General features: G+C 23.0%; 1 long non-coding RNA gene across 1 annotated transcript in view; it reads right to left on the minus strand.

Annotated features, from left to right (window-relative positions):
- Positions 1 to 626: 626 nt before the first annotated feature.
- The window catches only part of LOC111618977, a 17,459-nt gene continuing 10,631 nt past the window's right edge, over positions 627 to 7,454 (minus strand). The window contains exons 3-4 of the long non-coding RNA XR_002755671.1: positions 1,202 to 1,290; positions 627 to 803 (exon numbers count right to left, since the gene is read on the minus strand). This is a non-coding gene — a long non-coding RNA (uncharacterized LOC111618977). The remainder of the gene's footprint in view (positions 804 to 1,201; positions 1,291 to 7,454) is intronic.

Here is a 7,454-nt window from a genome sequence, read left to right on the forward strand (position 1 = left end):
AGATTTTTGTAGACGATTTCTTTTACAAGGTTTCAAGTTGCTGTTGATAAACGTGTCAACAAAGATGCAGTTGGACAAAATATAATTAGATATAATTTAACCAATAAAAATTCACAATTCAAATAATTTTATCTTTAATTTATTTAAATATATTAGAAATTCTAAATAGTTCGATATTAAAAATGGTTAAAAAAATAATATGGAATATTTTAAAATTTCTTTAAGAATATTTTATCTCATATTAAAATGGCAAATATTTCTTTACTTAAATCTTTATTCCAGAAAGCAATTTTCTAAATTATTTTTTCACTTTTTATCAATTTGCANAAATATATATATATATATATATATATATTTGTATTAGAGCAGTTATATTTATATTTTTAAACTATAAATTAAGTTACGTAAAAGAAAAATAAGCTTACATTTTAAATACCAGATATAATTTTTTAAGAATTCGTGTATAATGAGCACTTGTTTTCAATTTTTTTATTTTCCTTATTTAAACAAATAATTGAAAGCTTGCTTTAATTTTGTTTTAACAATCGAAATCTACTTTATAGATTATTTTTAGAAAGTCACATTCTAAAATTTCCTCTACAAAATCATATATATATAGGTCTGTATATATATTACAGCAAATGATATTATAATCTTTCATAATGTATAAAATTATATTATATTAAATATGTTTATGTTTATTTATTTAAAGAAGTGAATGGTTGTACATGTTTGTAATCGCCGTATCATCAATAAAGCAAAACTCCCATATAACTCGCAACTTTCCAGGATGATCTTTACTCCTACAAATGATTATTACTTTAGTATTTCTTGTTAAAAATCAGCAGTTTCTGTAATGATCTCTCTCTCTCTCGTTACAATATAATTTTTTAAATTATTTATTTAATTTTATACAAACCAGAATGTATTTGGCATAAAATTTATAGCTGTATAGTTGTATTAGGATAAATAAGTTTATATTTACATTTTCACTAAAACTAAGTTTATGTACAGAAATTTATATAATAATAATTGATATGATAAAATAGCTTATTAGTTTTATTTTTATTTATAAATTAATTAATTTTGATTTTAAGATTAAGTTTTTATTTTCGTGACTGAAATTAAGTTTAGAAGGTAATATTTTAGCATTTTTTTGCATTGAGTCGTAATCAAGTTATATTACAGCAAATATACTTACGTTTATTTATTTAAAAAACTAAACAGCAGTAAATGTTTTTCAGCTGATATCATCAATAAAGCAAAACTCGTGTACAACTCGCAGTTCACCTTGTTATTTTATCCCAGAAAGAGAAAACCGGAAAAAAATTATTATTTTTTTTTTATATTAAAAATTAGCAGTTTTCTATAATGATCTTTCTCAATCAGAATGCAATTTTCTAAATTATTTTCAACATAAACCAGAACGGAATTTACCATAAGGTGAGATATTCTGCTATATTATAATTATCAAGCGAATGGTTTGATGACGCACGTAATCATTTCCACTAAAGTAGAAGTCATAAAAGTGAACGCATTTAAATTCGCATCGAACTCTGAATATATAATGACACTCTCCAAAGAGAAAGAGAGGTAAGAGAGCATAAAGGAAAAAAAAGTTAAATATCTAAACTACTACTTTAAGTATCACATTATCTCAGATTTCATTTCAGTTCAAAAATATTTATTGATATTTTTCAGTACAAATTTTTCCTTTTTCTAAAATACATATATTATATTTATTTTAGAGACGTTACCGAGCAATTCTTCTGCTTTATGTACGTATTTTTTCCCACCCTTTAAGGAATTCAATATCTTATTTTTAATCATTTCTTTAACCCAAAATAATGTTCAGATTGAATCCGAGTAATATTTATTTATCATGTATAGTGGTAAATCTTGTTGTTGTGGTTCCCCAGTCGAATAAGATCACCAGACCTCTACTTTGAATTTTTTTTCTTTTTCTTCTTCTCCCCTTTCCTTTTCTAACATGCATATTTAATATTGATTATTTATCTGAATTTTTCACGGACTGCTATAAGGTCCCTTAAGAAATTCTATAATGATAAGAAAAGAAAAGAAACGAAAGGAAAGGAATGAGATAAAGTTAGAAGTCTCAAGCAAATCGAATTCTCTTCCAAACATAACGACCTCCTTAGGTTCATCATGTCTCTATTATTCGATGAAATAGCTGATCAACCAATACTAGCATTATGGTATTTTTCTGCTTCTGCTAAAATTGACCTCAAAAACAAATTATCTGATCAAAAAATGAAAGAAAAGAACAGAAAAAAAAAATTTTCCTGTATCAATTAGTGTTAATTGCGTGGAGGTTATTAATGTAGTTTCATTCTTCCTTAGTTATACAATAATAATAAGAAAAATAATATTAAAAAACAGCCATTTATTTTCTTTGAGATAAACTCAAATGAGACTTACAACGTAACTAATATTTATATTGACGTTTTTCTTAAGGATAATTTACTTTAGCGAATTATAAAATTTAATGATAGATTTTTATTAAAGTTTCTGAATAAAATTATCTTTTATTCAAACTTTTTTCATACTTTTTTAAAAAAAAAGCCGTATTAACGAAATACGAACTTATCTTAAATTGTGCATAAATTTTTAATGTAATTTCTGGAATTACAAGGAAAAAAATTGACCCGAATATTAGCGAAAGAATAAAACATGAATAAAAACTTTAAAAAGTTAATGGTATAAAAAAGTTCAATAAAAATAATAAAAAATCAAAGTATATATAAAATATATATATATTATTTTATATCAAAATCTTCTAAAGCTGTGAATATATACGTAGTCCTATATGTATTATATATATTTATATAGAAAAATGTATAATGCAATGGTTTTAAATATTTAGAACTCGAACTTTAAAAAAAAATATTTCAAGTGTAAAAGAATCAAGAATGCGTAAAATATTGAACATTATTCAAGATCTTTCTAGAAAAGAACTTTTAGATACAGAAACAATTCGTTTTATTAGACAGATATTACTCTAACATCTAAGGATAATATAATATTTTATATATAAAGAAACAGTTGCAGAATTTTTTTCAAATTTAAAATTAAGAAGATAGAAAAATAGTTCTTTGATGTCTTCATAATTAATTCATATACTTTAGTATAGTTTTATTGTCTGAATTATCTAAGAGACATGTTACGTGTATAGTATAGGTAACATACCTTCTATATTTTTTTCTATATCTCTATTTTATTATTATTATTTTTTATAGAGAATTTATCTTGAATAATCTCAAGAATCATTCAGACATAAATTCAATTTTATTATAATTTTTTTTTTTAGTTTTTCAAATTGATAATTTGCGATCAAGAACTCTTATCTTGCTCTTTATTTTTTTCTCCCCTCCTCCCTTTCTCTTCGATCTTATTGGTAAAGTGATTTTGCACCACTAATGTCTTTGGTTAGTTAAATAACATAGATTTAATGAAAGGAGCGAATAAAAATTACATGTAATCATAAGTTAAGTAGTAATAGAACTTTTAACATTTCCGATTTTCGATCATAATTTTCGGTCTTCTCACGGAATAACGTTCTTTTGAACATTACTTATTGATTTATCCTTCAGGGATTTATAATATATGAGGTTCGTTCTAATTGGGAACGTGCATTACCATATATTACTTATAATTATCTTTCAAATCCGAAACTATAAATTTATTCGATTCGAGTTTAGTTAGAATAGAAAGGTGTACAAATTTTAATGATGCCAATTCCAATTTATTTGGTATAAAAGTCCATTCGTAGTTATAAGTCACTAGAAATTTTAAGTGTAAAGATGTATGAAGACAGAGAAATATATTGAATACAAAAATATGAAGAAATAAGTAAAAAAATATTAATTATTTATTAGGAAATTGAGAAATTTATAAAGTGAAACACGTGCAAAAGGAAAATACTTAAAATAAATGAAGATACACGTATGTAGAAAATTGTTAAACTAGTAGAAGAGAGGAGGGAAAAAAGCAGAGAATTATGAGAATTTGTGGAGATTATTAATGTAGCNAATTGATTTTAGAAAGCAATTGCATAAAAATGGAAAGAGCATAAAAAAAAAATTGATGACTACGTATAAATAGATACAAAAATAAATAAATAAAATAGATTTAAAAGTTTTATATTTTTGTTTGCATCTATTAATCACGTATAAAATATTCTTTTAATGATATGTTTTAAATCGTTGAAATTGTAGATGTGTTTATAATTTTTTCTCGTTTTTTTTAGATTTCGTGTGGGTAACATTCTAAAAATTGGTTATTCGTGTTTCATATTTTTGTATCGTCATTAAAGGAGCAGATGTTATCAAAACCGTCTTTCAGAACAGAAAGAAAGGAAGAAAAAAAAACATCAACAACATCATGTTTTTCTCTGAACGATCGATATTATCATACAATAGACTTATATCTAGAAGAAGCTAATTTTTTAAATAAAGCTAATATCAAAGACAATAAAGTTAACAATAAAAGACAATAGATAAAAATAAAAACTTTGAGACGTGTTTTTACAGAATTGTAAACAAATAAATTTATTAAAAATATATCTCATTGAAATTAAACTTAAATTAATAAACATTTAAAGTTTGATGTAGTTAAAAAGATATATGATTTGTAAATAGCTTAACTAATCAATTGATTAAGTTAGAAGCACTTAACTAATCTTCACGTTATTTAATTTGTTGAATATATACAACTATTGTGTAAACATTAAATCTACAGAAGGGTTAACGGGCACATAACACAAATGTACAGATGACCTACACAATTTCCAGATATTAACTACAAACACTTAACTAATCTGCAAATATTCAATTAGTCTGGAAGTTCACTCTATAAATTTCTTGATATTAATGAATTAAATGGTTCACCTTATATACAAATTATAATTAAATAAATATTTAAGTTATAAGAAGAGATTATTGAAATTTTTTCTTCGTCATCATTTTCTTCTTTTTCTTGTAAAGACTTTATAAAAATTTTTTTAATGTATCGATAGGAAGTAAAATATAATGACTTTTATATTAGATATGATAAATTTATTATGTACTTTTTGGATTTATTTTAGTTAAATTTTATTTAAGAGAAAAGAAGATTGAACTATTCTTTCTTGACATTTTCAAAGTAATCAATCTTGGAAAATAATCTTCGTTAACTATGGAATTAATTATGGTAAAGAAGATTTGCATAAATTTTCTGTGGGGATAAAGTATTATTCAAATTGAACCAATTACAATTATGTTCTTTTAAGAAAATCATAAAAAGATTGGAATATAAAATTTAACTTTGGAAAATGGCGTGTTTAGCATTTTATCTGTACTTAAGACTCTAAATAATTAATTAAGATTTAAATATAATTATAAGCGAAATTGTTAAATTTTTTTTTAAAACTTTACTTTTATTAATATTATATTAATTATATTTAAGGATTTTTATTTTCCTTTTCTCATCTGAAATCGATGATATTAAAATGATTATTATAAATATGTCAATTATATCATTTACAACTGTTGATTACAATCAATAATAAAAATTAATTTTAATCAAAGGTTAAACGATCACAATCAATAACTAAATTTATAGTTGCTAATTACAATTAGTAATAAATGAATTTAAGTGACATTAATTATAATTACAATTAATAATCAGAAAATTTTTAATAAAATTTTATTAACATTGAAAAATATTTCCTGTGAGAATGCAAAAAATTTTTTGAGAAGTTTTGCATTTTAATTAATGAAAAAATAAAATAAGTGAATCCAAAGTTGTTTAGCAATAATTATTCATTAATTTTCGTATAATTTTTTTACGAGTTAAACACATAAAATTGTTAATTACAATTAACAATAAATAGATTTTAATTGTAATTACAATCAATAATTAAAAATGCTTAATAAAATTTCATTAAATATTGATAAATATGATATAAGAATATACATAAGTTACATATTAATTTTTTTCTGAATTTTAGCATTTTTAAATGATAAAAAATTCTGATAAAAATAAATAAAATAAATTCAACTTTCTTGGAATAATCTTTCATTATTTTTTAATATAATTTAAAGTTTACCACAATAGAAAAGTTATAGAACGTAATAAGAGAGAAGTTGGAATGTAGTTTGTTTCTGAAAACCATAAATCTGTAATCATTGCCCGAAGATACCCCAAACATATTACGTGCATATTGAATATAAACGTGATTCGGTAAGTTTGATGTTTATCTAACACTTACAGATCCAAATCTGTAAGGAGAATTATTTCCTTGAATTCAGTTTGGCAGTAAAGTCTAGTATAACTATAGTGACAGATGGCAAGTCATAGTTGATTGAAAGACATCATATGAGTAAACTACATTTTCAATATTGAATTGTACAGAAAAATAGGCATTGAAGAAGAAGAAGAAGACGGAAAAAATCTTTATTTTCTATGTTATATACAAGATTTTGTATTTTATACGTATTGTCAAAAGTTATTCCAAACAGCTGAAATTTTGAAAGGTTTTAGAGCCTTTCAAAATTTCACGAATGATGGAATTTGTAGCATGTACACACCAAGCTGTAAAATGTGATTAAAGGATCATATGGCATCGTGAGTTTAGAATAATTTTAATAGGGATTTGAATTATTTTATGAGTTTAATACTAGTAAGAAAGACGCAATGTTGCAATTCTGGAATTAATCCCAAGTCAACATCTACTTATAGTTAGAGCTAGGAAAGGCATCGATCATCTTCGACGATTGTCAACTTGAATGGAAGCAAGAAAAGTTTGGAAATAAATTGATACGTGCTTCACTCTTCAATCAATGTCTTAATATAGTACCTAAACAAGTAGGATGTTTTAGAAGCCAATAAAAACTTTTAAAAGGGGGGAAAAAAGTCTTAAAAACTAAATTTAAATTGATTATAAAATTTATATTAAAAATATTTATTTATTTATTAAAAGTTTTGTTCAAATTAACTTAATTTTTTAAAGAAAATAATTCAGTTTCTTTTACATTAATTTCATTAAGTTTGCGATTAAATCTTACTGTATTATTTAAGTACAGAAAATGAATAATGTAAATTAATAAAATTATATAAGGATACATTTCAAATCTAATTTTTACGAAAAGAAAAATTAAATTATTATTTCTATATTTTATTAAATGAGAAATGAGATTAGCAAAAGATAATTTTCAGTCTACCACAAAATTAATTTTTATTAATATAACTTTTTAATATATATATATTTATAGAAAAAATGCAGGGAACTAATTTCTTTTAAACTAAAAATTTATTGCATACAATGTTTTTATTTTCTCAAATCGTATTTATAAAAATGCACACGTGATAAATTTAAATCAATTCTTAATAAAGTACTTTAAAGAGTTAGACATTTTTCTACTCTAAAACAAAACTAGAGTAAATTTTTCGTGTTC

The sequence above is a fragment of the Centruroides sculpturatus genome, unplaced genomic scaffold (genome assembly GCF_000671375.1).
Source record: "Centruroides sculpturatus isolate CEXI.00-Female unplaced genomic scaffold, Cexi_2.0 scaffold48, whole genome shotgun sequence".
Taxonomy (NCBI): Eukaryota; Metazoa; Arthropoda; class Arachnida; order Scorpiones; family Buthidae; genus Centruroides; species Centruroides sculpturatus.